We start from the raw sequence: 6,885 nt of genomic DNA on the forward strand, positions 1-6,885 counted from the left end.
CGCGTGCAAGATAAATGTGTACGTATATGACGTTGGGGACGCAAAACACAACGTTAGCAAAGCATAGGATAGACCTGATAGGTGCAAAGCTAGCCTATCCTGTGTCAGTTTGAATCTCAACTCCTCTATATTATTTTAGATATTTTCATTAAATTTAGTATTCACACCAATGCGCAAATAAATTATGGAAAAAAGTGATTTTAATAGTGAAATTACGTAGGCTGGTCACGGACCACATGCAATGCCGCCGCGGACCACCGGTTGAAAACCCCTGATCTAAATGATGAAAATAATCCCTTCAGTGTTGTTTACAGAAGACTATAAGGAACATAATATGCATTTCTGCCTAGACTATCTGCACTTACATGAAGAAAGAACTACAAACAAGTCTGGGGAAACGTTATAGAGTATTTCAAACTGACAATGGAAATGACTTGAAAGAAGCATGTGTACACACAGAAGTGACATGAGACCAGCGGTGAACAGTAGTGAAGTACACTTTTTGAGGATCTTTATTTAAGAGTAAAAAATTCTCTCTCTCTCACACACGCACACACAAACACATGCAGAGTGTGGGGTGCAGTGTCACCCAGATACACTCACACTAACAAAATGTATATGGGTGACTGTGCACCCCAACTCCAGCATTTACTCTCAGGTTGAGGGTGTCTTTGCAAATAATCATGAAGGTTTCCATGTCCTGGATGTTTTCAAAAATGAACGTGAAAGGCTCCATGGCATAGCACTTCATTGACTCCTTCAGCACCCTCCACGCTTTCATTTGGTCATCAAGATCCATCAACATGTATGATGGTTCTTGCACCTGGCCAGTGAAAAGCCCTGAAAAGACTGTTCCTCACAATGTATTCTGCCTGGTACATATGTTTCAATGTGAGGGGCAGCTCCTCCACTTCTACCTGTTCCTCCTATGATAAAGTAAAATACCATAAATTAAGACTACACTACAACATAAGATGTTTTGGGTCTTTCAAAAGGGGCCTAAAGACATATTTTCAGCATAAATTAAATAGTTATGAGTTATGGTTTGTATATTATTGTATTTTCATTAGGCTATTAATTGTGAACCATTGTATTGTTTTTATTTGTAAGCCACTTTGGACAAAAGCATCTGCTAACTCATATAAACCATAACATGCACAAAGTAAATACAGGTAGGTCTCACAAAATTAGAATATTGTGGAAGTTTGTCAATTTCAATAATTCAAATGTAAAACGTGAATCTTGTACATTATATAGATACATTAGACACTGCGAAATATTTCTATTATGCGTGTTAATTTTGATTACTACGGCTTATATCTAAAGAAAACCCAAAATTCAGTATCTCACAAAATTAGAATATCACATACAACCAATAAAAAAACAAGAATTTTTAATACAGAAATGTCAGTCTTCTGAAAAATATGTACACGTATATGCACTAAATACTTGGTTGGGCCTCCATTTGCTTGAAATACTGCATCAGTGTGACGAGGCATGAAGGCAATCCACATGTGGCATTGCTGAGGTGTTATGGAAGCCTAGGTTTCTTTAAAAGCAGCTTTCAGCTCACCTGCATTGTTGTATCTCGTACCTCTGATCTTCCTGTTGGCAATGCCACATAGATTCCCTTTGGGGTTCAGGTCAGACGAGTTTGCAGGGTAATCAAGCACAGTGATTCCTTGGTCATTAAACCAGGTATTGGTACTTTCGGCAGTGTGGGCAGGTTCCAATTTCTGAAATTCTGGATATTTCAGTTTATTTTTTATTAATTTGCAAAAACTTCTACAATTCTGTATTTTTCTGTCACTATGGGGTACTGAGTGTAGATTAAGAAGAAAAAAAATTAACAAATGTCTAGGAGATGGCTGTAATGTAACAAATGGTGAAACATTGACCACGTTTACATGCACCCTCTTAAATAATGGGATTTTAGCAATATTGCGATTATACTTTACCTCGTGTAAACACAATACTTAATAATGTGATTAAGCTCATAATCGCATCAACTATAATCGTATTAAAACAGGTGGCGTACGCCGTTTTTAATCGCAGTATGCGGCCATGTAAACACTTTAATTGCACTAACTGAAGTGCGCGTGTGTTTTTGTCATGCACCTTAAGCGCATATTCATTTTAAACTTGACATTAGGACGTTTTCCCTGAACTCTGTCAACACGACTCACTGTCAGCAGTCTGCCTTCATCCAGAAACAGCTCAAATAACATGACAGCAGTGTATAAAACTGTTACAGGCACCGACATAATATTTCTCTCTTCATCACGGCACAGAATAACAAAATACGCCCATAAGAACTAGAGGTCGACCGATTAATCGGCCGGCCGATTAATCGTACGATTTTTTGCATTTTTTAACATAATCGGCATCGGCCAATATCCAAGTATATCAAGCCGATTATTAGGCAGGCGCATCTGTGGGCAGCCTAGTGTTGTTGTGGAACACGTGTTCGACGCACACTGCCCCTAGAGTCATTTTCCAGCAGAGTGAGCAGACCTCATCCAGTGCCTAAGGAAGGAGCTAAGTTCCTTTGAGAAAACGGTAAGGATTAAATTTGTATAACTTCTTTATATTTAATTAAAAACTTTTGATATGTTACTGCCATCTTCGAGAAAAAACACGACATGACGTTCGGCTACTTTGGATATTGATAGCGTAGTTGAAGTTGCATTATCACAGCAGAAGGGTTGCTATCATGTCACAATGACAAGTAAGCAAGAAATTTGCAATTATAGACAGTGAATCTGAGACTATTATTTGTTCTGTTTGTGTGTCTTATATTTGAGAGGGTTGTCACTCAATGCAGAGAAATAAGTAATAAAAAAGATACCAACGCGCTATAGGCTATTGAAGGACTGGCTTTGGTAAGCTCGGACGTTATCGGTTCTGCTGTCAGTACTGGAGAAATTAAGAAAATACATTTATTATTGCTATAAAGAGAAAGTTATTTTATCTCGCCTGCCATTTCTATGTATAATAATATGAAACCATTTGTCTGTGATGCAATTTAGCTATTCGCAGTCAGAGAGAGAGAGAGAGAGAGAGAGAGAGATCTCGCTCACCCGGTGACACAGCAAGCACAACACGAGCCCAGCTAAATGAGTGACAGAACTAAACATTCAAACGTAGCCTGGTTTAGATCTGTGATATTAGTCTGATTTTATTTTAGATTTCGCCTTCCAAAGATTATAAAAAGAATATTTATACATAAGCCGCATTCTGTCTAGCACAACTTCCTTCCCTTCACAGCGGTGCACTGACATTTCTCCCTAAAACTCAAACTTAACGTCAGAATCAGCACGATCGGTGATTGTTGTAAAATGCAGTATAGCTACTGTTGCTAAATTGCGGGACGCGTTTAATAATAAAAAGAACGCAAGAGATACCGTTCACAAGGCGGCGCGCGCTCCGATACAGACTGCAACGAGACAAGCAAAGTATAGTCTAAACGATCAAATACACACAAAAATATGTCAAAACGATCAGCTTGGAGATTCACTTAAACACAGTATAGCGGCTGTAGACAACGCAAAAACTAAAGTTGCAGCCGCGAGGGACTAAACACTAAGAGACTGAAAACACTGCGACGTGCAAAAACTCATTTCCACTCAACTGTCTGACTTCCAGCATTTATTTCACTTCAACACTTAAAAGTACAACTGGCACTGCAGTTACCACGTCATAAAGATTGCTGTGAAAGTGCGTGAGTGCGGTCAACAGAAAGTGTTCGCTCCCAGGCTCACCCCCTCTCTCCATCCAAACCAAAAAACAACCCAGGTGAGCAGGTGAAGCAAACAAATAGACCACTGTCACTTCCGCCCAAACCCCGGTGGACACACCCACCACCCACAATCTGAGTGCAGTGAAGTTTATGAATGAGACCATAAACCTAGAACACATGGGAGACATACAGGTGGCTCCTACACACAGTTTATGTCTTAAATGGACGTAGTTATGGAAATAGTTGGGAGAAAATATGCTGCATTAGGAGCCTATTAGACTCGGTCTTAAAGGGGAAGCGGTCTAATGAACATGCTGACAATTGAACCATTACTGCGAATCAAACAACAAAAGGCAAAGAGAAAATCACTTACAGCTCTTGAATGAATAACTTCTGCGTTAATAAGCATTAATCTATCTATGATAAACTATGCAGTGTTATTTTACAATTGATAACTTTATTAGATTTATTTTTAGAACACACCTGAACAGTAATGTTAGTAGACCTTCCTGAAATTAAATCACTGTGCCTATATAACATTTATCTTTGTGTAAAATATATATATATATCTAACAAAAAGAACCGTTAAGAATACCGTTAAAGTACCGGATCGATAAGATAGTAGTACCATTAAAACTTAACGATACCATCCCTAGTTATGCCTGTGCTTCTCTTGGATGCTCTGAATATTGGATTATGTGTCTGGATTGCCCCTTAATTAAAGCTGCATTTGGATCTCAACCTTTGTGTCTCGGAGCAGTTCGTAACACCTGCTTCGTTTATTTAATATATTTGTTATACATTATTTATACAATATGTTTTTACACTATACATTTTTAATTTAAGTGTACAAGTGCAGATTGGTCAAGTGTATGTATGTATTTCTTGAGAAATTGTCTATCTTAAGTAATTATTTGTGTTACATTTTATCTTTCAAATAAAAGGTTCAAATAAGATGTTAAAAACAAGCACATGAAGAAGAAGAAGAAGAAGAAGAAGAATCCTTTATTGTGTTCACACATTATACACACAGTTTTTTTTGCATATATACAGTGAAATGTATTAGTTTTCACATATCCCAGCTAAGCTGGGGTCAGAGTGCAGGGTCAGCCATGATACGGCGCCCCTGGAGCAGATAGGGTTAAGGGCCTTGCTCAAGGGCCCAACAGTGGCATCCTGGTGGTGCTGGGGCTTGAACCCCTGTTCTTCTGGTCAGTAACCCTGATCCTCAACCACTGAGCCACCACTGACCCACATATTGGCCAAAATAAATCGGCAGCATTAATCGGCCATCGGCCGACCCGGATTTCAAAAGATCGGCATCGGCCTGAAAAAACCAATATCGGTCGACCTCTAATAAGAACCCGTTTGTTATTTAACGTATGTAAATTAAAACAGTGGACAGTATATGAGTTCATCATTTGTGCTCTGCATTGGGCTATGTGTGAATAATCAGAAAATAAAAACTGCATGTAGGAGTGAAGAGGTTTGCTCCAGTCATGTAAACATCTTACTGCGATTAACTCTGATCATTGGAAATAATCGCATTATTGGTGTACATGTGAATGTATTGTACAACGTATTGCTGTGAATACTTTCCGGATGCACTGTAATGTATGTGCACAATTTTTTTAGCCTGTGTGCACTAAATGTATCCTGTCCAAAATGTTTTCTTATATACCTTAAAATGTAACACCACTTGACCCATGGTGAAATGCTGTTTTGTCTCACTATACACAGTGTACTGTATATGGTTGAAAGGAACCCACTTGACTTGAACTGTTTGTTACGATCTTCTATTTTTGAATATATCACGTGACGTAACATGTTGTATAAATCTATATAATGTATCAGTTTCAAGTTTTACATTTAATTCAGTAATTCACACACTTTTCCACAATATTCTAATTTTTTGAGACGTACCTGTATAGAATGCATACGTGAAAATGGTTGTCTGGTTAGTTTGGCCATACCTTGACTATTTGGGGTCCAGAAATCCTATAAATAGGTGGTAGGGTGCCTGCCATCAGCTGTTCTGCCTCCTCTGTCCAGAAGGCAAAGCGCTGCCTGAAGTTCTGCCCATTCCTATTCAAAAGTATGGTACTTTTAATGTAGCATAATTGTAAAGCAGACCAATGTTTTACTGCTTGCAGTGTGTCCTACCTTGCGATCGAGAATTTCTCCAGAATCTGGAGACACCACCACTTCCGAATAGATGGTATGTCAGTCTGTAATACACATGTAATATTGGAGTCTTGCATTGTTTGTTTTTTAACATTCTTTGATACATATACATTCCATGAATTACAACTTACATCCAAAAAGTGAAACATGGCACCAGTACAGATGCAGAGGGCATACTGTTAATCCTTTGATGCGCAAGCTATGTGTTACATGTACCACCCTTAATTAGACAAAGCTCGACTCAGGTTCGTTAAATAGAAAAATCACCAAGATTTATTTTCAGCTTACACAAAAGTATCACACACACACGAGGACGCTTTCATCCCAAACTACCTGAACAGAAGGAGCCTTTTAAACCACACAGCAAAATAAATAAATAAAAACCAACCACAGTCAAAAAAACTATTCATAAGTTAAATTCATTAAACAAAACCTTGTGAATCACTCAGTTAATCCAACATAAGTACATGCAAAAAGTAGCTACATATGGAAACCCCTTCTAATGCACAACATGGGTCTAAAAAGACCTTTATTCATTTCCTATGTTATTTCATGCATGGCTGGACTTTTTTTTTAATCTTTTGAGATCAATTTATTTAAGCATTTAATATTCCATGATCTATAAATTCCATGATTTATAAATATTAAAAATTTCTTGTTTTCAATTACCAAAAATTATTATTTAAATTTTTTCTAGGTTTTGTGTTACTATATCAAATTTACTTATCAAGCATGATAAAACAAAAGAATAAAGACAACATTTTGTCAAATTAATAATTTTAGCAGTCATTTAGACAACACATTTAACACTTGAAAAGTTTATTTGCCACTTTGTCTCACATAGCATTCACATACCACAGATAACTGATAACACTGAAATTGAACTGTGTAACTGTATCGAATTGTGGTGAATGTGATCAAATAAAAGAAAATACAACAAACAAAATAAAATTACACTGGTA

The sequence above is a fragment of the Xyrauchen texanus genome, chromosome 32 (genome assembly GCF_025860055.1).
Source record: "Xyrauchen texanus isolate HMW12.3.18 chromosome 32, RBS_HiC_50CHRs, whole genome shotgun sequence".
In the NCBI taxonomy this organism is placed as follows: Eukaryota; Metazoa; Chordata; class Actinopteri; order Cypriniformes; family Catostomidae; genus Xyrauchen; species Xyrauchen texanus.